General features: G+C 46.0%; 1 long non-coding RNA gene across 1 annotated transcript in view; it reads left to right on the plus strand.

The window, feature by feature from the left end:
• The window catches only part of LOC126143607 (uncharacterized), a 30,497-nt gene extending 24,676 nt beyond the window's left edge, over positions 1-5,821 (plus strand). Inside the window, exon 3 of the long non-coding RNA XR_007529750.1 lies at positions 5,716-5,821. This is a non-coding gene — a long non-coding RNA (uncharacterized LOC126143607). The remainder of the gene's footprint in view (positions 1-5,715) is intronic.
• The last annotated feature ends 7,677 nt before the right edge of the window (positions 5,822-13,498 follow it).

Raw genomic sequence — 13,498 nt, forward strand, 5'->3', positions numbered from 1 at the left:
GCTCCGTCCCCGGATCTGCCTGCTCCGTGACCTTTGTCACTTTCCCAAGGATGGTACCCCTACACTTGTTTATCGTCGGGCATTTGCTGCTCTATGTGCACAAATGACGGACGCCACATTTATTTACACCGACGGCTCGAAAACATCGTTAGGTGTAGGGAGTGCCTATATTGTTGGCGACACCCCAAATCGCTTTCGACTTCCCGACCAGTGTTCGGTTTATACTGCGGAGCTTTACGCTGTTCTCCAGGCTGTCCACTACATCCGCCGCCATCAGCGGATACAGTACGTTATCTGCTCCGATTCTCTCAGCTCTCTCCTCAGTCTCCAAGCTCTTTACCCTGTGCACCCTCTGGTCCACCGGATTCAGGACTGTCTGCGCTTGCTCCACCTGGGGGGCGTCTCGGTGGCGTTCCTCTGGCTCCCGGGACACGCTGGTATCTTTGGCAATGAGGCGGCCGATATGGCGGCCAAGGCTGCAGTCTCTCTTCCTCGGCCAGCTATTCAGTCGCTTCCCTTCACCGATCTACGGAGCGGTTTGTCGCCAAGTTGCTCATTTATGGCATGCGCATTGGTCAACACTTCCCCGTAATAAATTGCGGGAAGTGAAAGCCCTTCCTTGCGCTTGGACCTCTTCCTCCCGAACGCGTCGTCGGGAGGAGGTAATTTTAGCTAGACTCCGGATAGGGCACTGTCTTTTTAGCCATAGAGATCTTTTAAGCGGTGATCCTCCTCCACTCTGTCCCCACTGCTCTCAGCCGTGGACGGTCAGACACCTTTTAATTGAATGCCCCTATTTTAATCAGTTACGCTCCCGTCTACAGCTATCGCCTGATCTATCGTCGATTTTAGCAGATGACACGCGCTCAGCCGACCGCGTTCTGCAGTTTATTAGTGACAGTGAAATGACGTCAGTCATTTGAAGTTTTTTTTTTGGGGACACTCACCCCCTGTCTGTAGTGGATTTTTAAGCATTCTTTCTACTTTTAGTTTCTCCAATTTTATGAGTTTGTTCCCATTGCTGCTGGTTTTCAATTTCGGTTTTTTACTGTCTTAAGTCACGGGCTGGGCGCTAATGACCATAGAAGTTTTGCGCCCTAAAACCACAACAAAAAAAAAAATCTGTGCTCACGTCAAAGTCGAACAGCCTAAGGTAGCCTGCCCCTGGACTTTCCGCGGGAATCTTCATGGTGGCGGGTGCCGACGAAATATGGTAATTGGGGTACTACATGTGACGCCATTTTGTCGGCTATTCCGTGAAGCTCGGCAACCATTTCTCTGAAACGTCCCAAACAACAGCACAGCTGTGGTTCCGAGCTGGCGCGTTCTTGCCCAGAACGTGAGGCTTTCGTGAAAAAACTGCCCCCCCCCCCCCCCTTTATAAAAATGGCGGGCGTCCGTCACTCCGTCCCCTGAGGCCCACCAGAGAGAAAGCCGTCAGCCAGGGGTCGTGACTCTGCCTGGAATTTCCAGTGATAGGATGTTCTCCCACTGCCTGCTATCGTGAGAGGCTCGTATCCTCATAGCCCAAAAATTCCTGCTCCCGGTCTTCTACATGCTGGTACATAGCATCCGATTACCTCCTTTGCATTACAGTGTAATATGGTAGCAAAATGACATTAAAATTGCATGAATGCAAATTCAGATTTTAGAAATGCAAGATAATCTGGTTTGATGGCCCTTTACAAGTGCATGAAGAGGACAGTTCCTTTTCTAAATGCTGAGGGTCAGCAGTTACACTGTGGAAGAAATATACTTGAAAGAATGTGTTAACACCTGCAGTACTTAGTCATAGCTTCCAAAACAGAAGTTGTCGTATGTTCTTCCCTTACTCGTCACCAAAGCACAAATGCGGCGTTCCAGTGAAGCGTTCATAACAAAGGGGAATTAAAGAGAGTGGACATTTGACAAGATTAACATGTGAACACGCTACATTATTTGCAATCTGCCCACACTGCCGTAGTCAGATATCAAAAGCCAGAGGTTACGTTGTCCAGACCTTTGGTGCTGGCTGTTCCATTCAGCTGTGTTCTAATCACTGGACTGAAACTCCACATTGGTACTTCGACGGCGAAGAAGTGAAAAACGTACAGCACGACGACACCACCACGTCTGTTTTTGAATATGACTGCCAGTACTGCTTTTGTCATTATATAATTTCAACCAATTGTTTCGCTTTTTTGTCAAATAATACCTTATTTACGGATTTTGTGAATTGCTGTACATAATTCTTTCACACGGTATTGTTTGTTAGCGAATTGTGCTTCTCTATACGTGTTTGAATCCATAGATCTACAAACTTCGATCATGCACAAATGCAGTTTTTTTACACATACATGATCTTGGTGGTTGGTGGAATACCCATCTCTATATTTTAAACTGGTTTCAGCATTAATAACTTGAGTACTTTCCTTGCAAGTGGACTCTGTAACAGCTGAGGAGATCAGCGAAGTTAAATGAACAACATGAAAAACTACTAAGTCCTGAACCAAATTAAGACGTAACACTCTTTACGAGTGTCACATACGGGACACTGTAGATCAGTCACATTGTGTATGACATACTGGTTCATTGTCACACTGTCAGTATCAGCTCATCTAGCCACCTTCTATCTCAGTTACCATAATGATATCTGTATGTGGTTCAGTTCATCGCTATTTATCACAGCATCATTTAATTCTCCTCTACTTAATTTTCACTGATATTTATGGGAATTTATTTCAACTGACATGCATCTTCACTGCTGGTATATCACGTACACAAGGCGTGTAAGAAAAGTAATGAGGCTGAATTTTTATCTACCAGAGTTTTTTTTTCTTCAAAACACAATACTGTCCCCTTCAAAGAAGTTCCCTTTTGCAACTACATACTGGCGGAGGCGGTGTTCCGAGTCTCGGTAGCAGCGCTGCGGCACTTCTACTGGTAGGACCCTCAATATGTCCGTCACATTCTTTTGAATGTTTTCCAGTCGTAAATTTTTTAATTTCGCAAAAAGAAAAACGTCATGTTTCAGATCGGCCGAATAAGTGCCTTGTGGAACGACAGGAATGCCTTCTGACGCCAAAAACTCGGTGATCAGAGTGGCCGTGTGAAACGGAGTGTTTTCATAATGAAGCATCCAGTTACGTACAGTGTGCGATTTCACTCGATTCACTCGATTCACCCTTTTCCTGAGCCTTTCAAGACCATCTTTATAAAACATTTGGTCAACAGTTTTTCCTACAGGAACAGATTCCTTCTGCACGATACCCCTACTGTCAAAAAAGTAAATGACATTGTTCTGATTTGCTCATTTCAGCTTTTTGCAGTTGAGTTTGCCGCATACTCAGGATCCTACTCAGATATACGAGATTCATCAGCTGTGACCAAACCACTGAACCACTCGTAGTCATTGGAAGTCCTCTCTAAAAGATCAATGCATACGTTTCTTCGATTATCCTTCTGCTCAGCTATGAGTTTTTTGGCACAAATCTTGAGGCAAAATTTGATGCACAGTGAAAGTTTTTAACATGGCACCCGTATTGTTAAATGTCGGTCTGATCTCAAAAGAGCCCGCACACCCTCGGTTTTTGAAGTTGAAAGCGTCCCTCAGCGATGTTAGTCTTCAACGTGTACTCGGCCTTCCAAAAATGATTTGCGCCAGTGAAAAACTTGTGCTCTCGATGAAGAATGTTCTCCGTAGGCCTGTTACAACTTTCCATACTTGCGGTTTCTACACGTTTAACACAGCATTTCACTGCATAACGTTGCTCCATGTTCCACTGTTCCCTTTTCATAACGCGCAACAAAAACAGAACTTCCTTGATGGCTGTACGGAGCTGAAACTCGGACTGAGCTTCTGGAAGGTACGAACACGCAAGTCAACACAAGTAGAATAATACAGTGTTGCCAAATCGCCCGCAGTGTTGTAAGTCTCATTACTTTGCTCACAAATCACGCACATCTTGTGTCTGAGACGTAAACCGTCAAAGGGGAAAAAGAAGACGTAGAGGAAATGACTAAAGTTTTAAACGAGCAGCATCCAAAAATTCAATTCACACTAGAAATGGAAAACAATGGGGCGATTAACTATTTAGATTTGACCGTCAGAAAGAAGGGAGGCAGGCACGTTTTCGGCGTCTATAGAAAAGACACTTGCTCCGACAACATCATAGTACCGACGTCGCACCACCCGGCACAGCATAAAAGAGCGTACTTTCATGCAATGTGCAACAGAGCCCTCAGATTGCCGTTACAGGAAGATGAGTTGCAGAAAGAACTGGGTATTATTAAGCAAGTAGCAGCAGCTAACGGATACAGGACACAAGAAGTTACACGTATGTTTAACAAGATCAAAAACAAATCCGCGGGCATCAGTAGCGATTCTAGGAAAATTAAAGTTAAGAAGAAGTTTGTCACCCTGACATACAAAGGGCATGTGTCGGAAAGAATTGCTAAATGCTTTCCAAAAAACATCGCAGTGGCATTTCAGAACGAAGGGCAAATGGCACATAGATTAAGACATAAACCAGCAACGACGAAACAAATGAAATACAATAATTCCGGAGTATATAAGATTAAATGTGCTGAATGTGACAGTTATTATATAGGACAAACAGGGCGGAATTTTGAAATTCGATACAGGGAACATTCCAGTCATAGCAATCGAACAGCATTTGGAACACATGTAAAAGAGATTAGACATGAAGTGAGTAATATAAATGAACAAATGGAGGTGCTACATAAAGCTCCAAAAAGTCTCTATCTCAACGTGCTCGAAGAGATTGAAATATACGCACATCAAAGAAAAACCCCAGGCCTACTACTTAATGAACAAAGTGATTTTATGCACAGGAATTATTATGAGATTTTTAAAGACCTGTTTTAGGCTTACCCTTGAATGCAACAGCACGCCCCAGTAGGAAACAGCTACAGCGGAACGGGCCTCAGCGTACAGGCGGCGAGGTGAATTGGGCGCGGCGCAAGACGACTCGGCGTGGCGTTGTATACGTTCTGACGTAGGGAAATCCACTCCACCACCAATCAAAAACAAAGAAGAGCAAACGCACATTTTCGGAAGAATTCTACATTTTAATTATATTTTATGTTTCTTTATAAAGAAATTTTAAATTAATGTAAAAATATTTCGTTTCATGGTCCACTCAAAAAGATTATTCATATGTTATTACCTTAAAAATTGTTTTATGAAAAAGAATATTCGCCAATAATATATACGGCGAAATAATAACAGATGCACAATTGTTATAGGTAGAGGGCACTTTTTACAGTTACCAATCAGGTTACTCTTAAATACTGCGATATAATGTTTTAACAGATTGAAATTTACTTTACTTATGACAGTGAACTGTGTGTTCTGTACGGACAAGTTACTCTGTAACTACAACATATGGTATGTTGGCATTTAATACGTTCCAAAATTTCTTTTGTAAACTAAGATATTTTTATCACTAACTGTATCTCTCTTATTAATTACATTTTTAACATTGTCTAACAGATCTCAAGATGGGCAGCTAGCCCGAAACCGGTAATTGAAAATAAAGAATAGCGATCGAAGACTGAAACGCCATATTTTATTTCATGAGCGATCGCGGAATTCCCAGTGAGACAACCATGTCCAGTTTTGATAAAAATTTACCTTTGTTTGGTTGTAAGCATAACTTCACAGAAACCCAGTCTTTTTTAGTTTGGTCTCAAACACGCGATGTATTGAAACAGGACAGAGGAGCCGAGCGCTACAGTGGAAGCTGTGCCAATCGACGCCGCAGACGCTGCCGCCGCCGCAGCCTGCGCTGCTGCTGCCTCGATGGGAACACCTGCAGAGCGGAAACCCGCCTCAGCGAGACGGAGATCTCGCCGCCGCAAGCTGCCCGAAACCAGGTAAGTCATCACCAGACTGCGCGTGTCGCAGTCAGCTGAAAGACACCTGGGATGACAATTTGCGGCGATATAAAACTGAACGATAACACAGATTTATCCCCCTGCGGGTCCGGGGATTAGAATAGGCCCGAGGTATTCCTGCCTGTCGTAAGAGGCGACTAAAAGGAGTCCATCCCCCTCACGGGGGTAGTTAGTGCCTGCGTCCGGAGACGGACGGTTCCACGATCTATGATTGTGGTCTTTTTGGTTTTTCACTTCTCGTTTCTTCCTTCCTTTTGTTGGTTCCTTTCTTTGCTATTCTCCACCTCACTGTCTTCCATACTCTTTCCCTTGACTTCTCCTTGCCTTCTCATTGCCTTCTTCTCCTTGACTTCTCATTGCCTTCTTCTCCTTGCCTTCTCATTGCCTTCTTCTCCTTGCCTTCTCATTCCCTTCTTCTCCTTGCCTTCTCTGGTCTCCGCCTCGGCGTTTGAGACAGTCTGTCCTCTTTCTCCCTCTCTCTCTTCACCCTTTTGTGCACCGGATCCAACGCTCTCTTCGGCAGCTGGTGGACGTCGGTTCTCCGGCTAGCTTTATGTGGGTCCCTGGCCATGTCGGTATCCCTGGGAACGAAGCTGCAGATGCCGCGACCAAGGCTGCGGTCCTCCAGCCTCGGACAGCTTCTTGTTGTCCCTTCGTCAGATTTTAGCAGGGTCATTTGTCGGCGCATCTTATCGCTGTGGCATGCCGATTGGGCTGCTCTTACAGCCAACAAGCTTCGGGCCTTGAAACCTCTTCCCGTGGCTTGGACGTCCTCCTCACGCCCTTCTCGGCGGGAGGAGGTAGTTTTGGCCTGGTTAAGGATTGGACACTGCCGGTTCAGCCATCGCCATCTGCTGACGGCTGCGCCGGCGCCATTCTGCCCATTTGGGCAATTGCTGACGGTCCGCCACATTTTAATGTCCTGTCCGGATTTTAACGCACTGCGTCTCGATCTTAACCTGCCATGTACTTTAGATGCCGTTTTAGCGGATGACCCACGAGCAGCTGCTCGTGTTCTTCGTTTTATCAATTTGACAAACCTCACTAAGGACATTTGATGATGCTGTTTTTTAATCCTATGCTTGTCAGTCTGTCTTTTATCGTGTTTTCCCTTTTTGTTGTTTTTTTAAACTTTTGCCTCGCGGTGCATTCTTAACGTCGTCAGGGCGCTAATGACCATTGAAGTTGTGCGCCGTAAAACCACAAAAAAAAACCAACACAGATTTAGTTGCAGGTGAAGCAGGTGGAAGACTTGGATTCGTAAGTAGGATGCTGACAAAATACTGAGGAGACTGCTTAAGAAACACATGTGCGACCCATCGTAGAATATTACTCAAGTATGTGGTTTCCCTATCGAATGTGGCTAACGGGAATATTGGATTTATGCAAAGAAAGGCATGCGAATAGTGACAGGAAACAAAGATGAAATTTGAACAGTTATTAACTCATAATGGTAAATACTCCCACTCCTGTGATGGAATTTGAAGTGGACCTATTGTCGATGAACCTACATTAGTTCTGTGCCAGTCACATTTTCAAAGTGTCTTTCAGGTATGGTCAATTTCCTGAAAGCGAAACAAATTCATAAAAAAAGGGTGAAACACATAATGCAGAAAATTTCTGGCCGATTTCTTAGTTGTCAGATAAAACATCAATTAAGTTCGTGGATGAATGATAATGTGAGGATAAATTATACTCACATTTGCTGCGGTGCCAAATTTCAGGCCCGTCGTATCTTGTCCAGAGGTACATCACAGGAACTGGATTTTTAATTTCATAATACAGACGCTTCTTCACGATATCAGAGAACAGTTTTATAACCTATTTTGATGTGTCATAGCAGTAGAAATTTATCTCAACTTTATTTTCTGTGCTAAAGAGAGCGTCTATACATGCATCTTTTTCATGCTCATACACAAATACTAACTGCGCAGAATCTTCTCCCATTACAGTATCGTGGCAAGGAGACTGACCCACGATGTTGTCACTGCCATAGCACGTGGGTAAGTGGCTGGCCTAAATACCGAGAGATTCCGTCAGGGGGCAAGGACCAAGTTTCACGGTAAATTATTACAAGAAAGAGGAAACTCACACTAAACGACAGAAGTTTTACGGAATTTGGCCATTTATAGACGGCTTAGAACCTAAGACAATGGTACAATCTTTTCCTTTTCATCTTCCCAGAAATTCTCCATGCGCTGCCATATGGCCTGCCTCTGTTCATTTATCACCCTCCTAGGTTGTGAATTTCGTTGTAGGGCAGGAAATTTTACAGTATTGACCTGTAGCCTGAAACACCCTCTGTTCTGTATGGTGTTTTCTCCGACCCTTTCTTGTCTCTCCCAGTCATTCCGTGGTATTTTTTAATTTGAAAGTGAAGTTAAAAATTTCCTTAGCTAGCCTGCTGTCATTCATTCTATACATATGACTGTAAAATTTTAATCCCCTCTTTCTTATTTTATCCGTGAGTATTTCTATGTTTCTATATAGCTCTTCATTTCTTCTCTTCTTCCAGTTGATATTTTTGTTCTGTCGAGTCAGAAAATTTTTCTGAGTATTTTCCTTTCTTTTCCATTTCTTTTTGTTCATCTCTTTTAATCAGTGTTAGGCATTCGGTTCTGTAAAGTGCTTCCGGTTTCATTACTCATGCATAGCGTTTAATTTTTGCCTGGAAATCTTTCATTATGTCGGTTATGGGTGAGTTTGTATGCTAATTTCACTTTCTTCGATCTTCCCTTACTTGTTTGTGGTGTTATCTAACCCATTTGATTGTATCCATTCTCCCACATACCTATCAACTCTTTTGATGTGATCGTATTGCGTTCGTATATATTTTTCTCTGTTGTGTTTAAGATAATCTTATTCCGTTTTCTTATATCAGTAATGCGATTTTAGCAGCAATTTTGTGAAGTGTTTCTATGATTATCGTTGCATGTCTTGTTCTTAGAAATTACTACAATATAGTCAGTAAAAGCGAGACATTCCACCTCAAATCTTCCTCTGCTACATGGGTGTTTTTCTCTTGTTCTTTGTCCCACTCACTCACGACCTTGTCTAAGACCAAACTGAAGAGAATCGGTGAGAGCCCATCACCCTGCCGAACGCCTGTGTTGAATCTGAAGGGTTCAGAAATTTTTCCTAGAAATTTAATTTTTGAAGTTGTCTTGAGAGAGTCAAAAAAATGGTTCAAATGGCTCTGAGCACTATGGGACTTAACAGCTATGGTCATCAGTCCCCTAGAACTTAGAACTACTTAAACCTAACTAACCTAAGGACAGCACACAACACCCAGCCATCACGAGGCAGAGAGAGAGAGTCTGTTCGACTAATTGTGTGGTGGTTTTGTCGCTACCTGCTTCTTACCGCGCGTGCGCTGAGGTCGTCAGCTCCTAGACTTAAACGAACTTCTGCTAAGAACAACACAGGCGCGCCCATACCCGAGGGAGGACGCGAACCTCTGGTGGGAGGGGGTTCTCACACTGTTAGGAATACTGTCTGTCTAAAGATAAGTATGATTTTTTTGAAATCAATGAATGTAACGACCGTGTTTAGGTTCCGTATTGTTCTGATCCTGAAGATAGTTTTAAAATAAAAAATTTGCTCTGGGCACCATCTATTTTTTGAACCCTCCTTGGTACTTGCCAGTTGTGTTTTCTGCTTGATCTTCTATCCTATTCAGTAGAGCTTTGGACATAATTTTGTAGATGACTGAGAGTAGAGATACGCGTCGATAATTGCTGGTGTCTGTCCTGTCACCGTTCTTATGTAGCGGATGAATTATGGCTTGTTTCCAGTCTTCTGGTATTCTTTGTGCTCCCAGTAATCTTTAATAACATCGTAAATGGTTTCAGCTGCCCGCTTCCCTCCCAGGTTCCACATCTCAGTTAATATGCTGTCTTCACCTTGCGCTATGTTGTTTTTCATCTGTCCGATGTATATTGTTCAATTTGATGCAGTGAAGGTGGTTCTGAAGGTGAGTTTTCCTTTTGAGGCCGTTCGAAAACTGATAGTTTTGTTGGTTCCTCGCAGTTTTCAAGATTCTAGTAACTCACAGTTGTTTTTGTCGTTGGTAATCAGTTTGTCTGTTGAATCTTTGAAGTGGCTCATCGTCTTGTAACTCCCTCTGCGGGTCCGGGGATTAGAATAGGCCCGCGGTATTCCTGCCTGTAAGAGGCGACTAAAAGGAGTCCATCCCCCTCACGGGGGTAGTTAGCGCCTACGTCCGGAGACCGACGGTACCACGACCTATAATTGTGGTCTTTTTGGTTTTTCACTTCTCGTTTCTTCCTTTCTTTGGTTGGTTCCTTTCTTTGTTCTTCTCCACCTCACTGTCTTCCTTACTCTTTCCCTTGACTTCTTCTCCTTGCCTCCTCATTGCCTTCTTCTCCTTGCCTCCTCATTGCCTTCTTCTCCTTGCCTTCTCATTGCCTTCTTCTCATTGCCTTCTTCTCATTGCCTTCTTCTCATTGCCTTCTTCTCCTTGCCTTCTTATTGCCTTCTTCTCCTTGCCTTCTCATTGCCTTCTTCTCCTTGCCTTCTCATTGCCTTCTTCTCCTTGCCTTCTCTGGTCTCCGCCTCGGCGTTTGAGACAGTCTGTCCTCTTTTTCTCTCTCTCTTCTTTTTCCTCTTCTTCCTTCCCCCCTGTGCGTGCCTGAAGGCCGACCCACGCGTTCGCACGCGTAGCCGGTGACGGGGTAACGCGTAAGTTCCCGCCCTGGGTAGACATGTAAGGCACGCGCGTACCCCCTGGTAAAGGCCAGGCCCGGGGAGGGGTGATTGCCTGAGCTGATACCTTCTGACCATGCCGATTGGTCCCTCCGTCTGTTTCTCAGGTGGTGTGACCTGAGGTGTAAACATTCACCTAAGGCGGGAGTGCCCTCTGAGAGGGTCCCCACAAGGAAGGAGCGCGCCATCGGAGACGCTGGCAATCATGGGGGATTCCTCCGCAATGGATTCTACTCCATCTCTCTCGACTTCTGCCCAAAAACGGAAACGTGACCAGTCACCAGTGACAAAAGTCCTACCGCCTGCCCCACAGTTCCTCGTCGTTTCTCGATCTGAGGACGGAAAGGATTTTCCTCTGTCAACCCTTTCGTTATCCAGAAGGGCGTAGATGCCATAGCCGGATCTGTCAAACCTTGTACCAGGTTGCGTAACGGTACCTTATTACTAGAAACTGAGAGTGCCTTTCAGGCACAAAAACTGCTTCGGGCCACACTCCTGTACACGTTCCCTGTCCGGGTGGAGGCCCACCGAACTTTGAATTCGTCTCGTGGTGTAGTCTATACTAGCTCCCTCGACGGATTGACTGACGAGGAGATTCAATCTTTCCTCGCTGAGCAGGGCGTGACGGCTGTCCATAGGGTCATGAAAAAGGTCAAAAATGACCTTGTACCGACCCGGACACTTTTCTTGACCTTCGATAGTGTTAAGCTGCCATCGCGCATCAAGGCGGGCTACGAGGTTATTTCTGTTCGCCCCTATGTCCCGACACCTACGCGCTGCTACCAGTGTCAGCGTTTCAATCACACTCGACAGTCTTGTTCCAATGCGGCTAAATGTGTCACTTGTGGCAGGGATGCCCATGAGGGTGACTGTCCACCTCCGTCTCCTCGTTGTGTGAACTGTCAGGGTGACCATGCCGCATCCTCCCGCGACTGTCCTGTCTATAAGGAAGAACGCTGTATCCAAGAAATTCGGGTCAAAGAGAAAGTGTCCACCTCGACTGCTCGCAAGCTATTGGCTAGTAGGAAGCCCGCGCTGCTCCCAGCGGGGAAATACAGTACTGTCCTCGCCTCTCCTCGGACTACCAGGGAGGTAGCAACCCAAACATGCGATCTGACCTTCAGCACCACGGTCGTCCGTTCGGCCAGTGCTAAGATCGCGCGGTCGACGTCTCCTCTTCCTCCCATCACCCCACAGACACCAGCCCCTTCATCAGCTTCTGCTAAGACGAAGACCCCGAAGTCAGATGCACGGGCCTTCAAGAAGGAACCATCCCGTGCAGACTTCCTACGTACCTCGAACTCCCAGCCTTCGACCGCTACTTCCACCAAACGTCCTTCCAAAAAGGCTCATAGGAAGCACAGTTCTCCTTCTCCGCCACGGCGCATTTCTTCTCCTGCGCCACCCAGCGGTTGCCGCCCCAGGCCGTCATCCGTTTCGCCTGGCCGCACCGCTGGTAGCCGCACATCTGACCGTTTACCGGCGGAGGAAGCTCCCCCTCCCGGCCATCCTCCCGCGATGGCCGATGAACCTATAGACCCAATGGACGATGACTGTCCGCCTACTGATAGCGGCGGCAGTGCTCGCTCGAAGCCAGGCCCTCAGCGGCCTTCGAGGTGACCCCTTCTTTCATCTTCCTTTTCTTACGATGGCACTTATTCACTGGAATATTCGCAGCATTCGCTCCAATCGAGAGGACTTGAAGTTGCTGCTCCGCTTGCACCGTCCGCTCGTCGTAGCCCTCCAGGAAACGAAGCTACGCCCATGCGATCAAATTGCCTTGGCACACTACACCTCTGTGCGTTTTGACCTACCCCTGTGGTAGGTATCCCAGCTCATGGAGGGGTTATGTTGCTGGTCCGGGATGATGTTTACTACGATCCCATCACGTTGCACACCGGCCTGCAGGCAGTTGCCATCCGCATTACTCTCCCCACTTTTACGTTTTCCTTTTGTACCGTTTACACTCCATCGTCATCTGCCGTTACCAGGGCAGACATGATGCAACTTATTGCTCAGCTACCTGCACCATTTTTGTTACCTGGAGACTTCAATGCCCACCATCCCCTTTGGGGCTCTCCAGCATCCTGCCCGAGGGGCTCCTTGTTAGCAGACCTTCTCAACCAGCTCAATCTTGTCTGCCTCAATACTGGCGCCCCTACTTTTCTTTCGGACACATCTCACACCTATTCCCATTTAGACCTCTCTATATGTACTCCCCAACTTGCACGCCGGTTTGAGTGGTATGCACTTTCTGATCCATATTCGAGCGACCACTTCCCGTGTGTTATCCATCTCCTGCAGCCCCCCTGCGGGTCCGGGGATTAGAATAGGCCCGAGGTATTCCTGCCTGTCGTAAGAGGCGACTAAAAGGAGTCCATCCCCCTCACGGGGGTAGTTAGCGCCTGCGTCCGGAGACAGACGGTTTCACGACCTATAATCGTGGTCTTTTTGTTCACTTCTCGTTTCTTCCTTCCTTTTGTTGGTCCCTTTCTTTGCTCTTCTCCACCTCACTGTCTTCCTTACTCTTTCCCTTGACTTCTCCTTGCCTTCTCATTGCCTTTTTCTCCTTGCCTTCTCATTGCCTTTTTCTCCTTGCCTTCTCATTGCCTTTTTCTCCTTGCCTTCTCATTGCCTTTTTCTCCTTGCCTTCTCATTGCCTTTTTCTCCTTGCCCTCTCATTGCCTTTTTCTCCTTGCCTTCTCATTGCCTTTTTCTCCTTGCCTTCTCATTGCCTTTTTCTCCTTGCCTTCTCATTGCCTTTTTCTCCTTGCCTTCTCATTGCCTTTTTCTCCTTGCCTTCTCATTGCCTTTTTCTCCTTGCCTTCTCATTGCCTTTTTCTCCTTGCCTTCTCATTGCCTTTTTCTCCTTGCC

Source organism: Schistocerca cancellata, chromosome 2 (genome assembly GCF_023864275.1).
Source record: "Schistocerca cancellata isolate TAMUIC-IGC-003103 chromosome 2, iqSchCanc2.1, whole genome shotgun sequence".
NCBI classification, from domain to species: domain Eukaryota; kingdom Metazoa; phylum Arthropoda; class Insecta; order Orthoptera; family Acrididae; genus Schistocerca; species Schistocerca cancellata.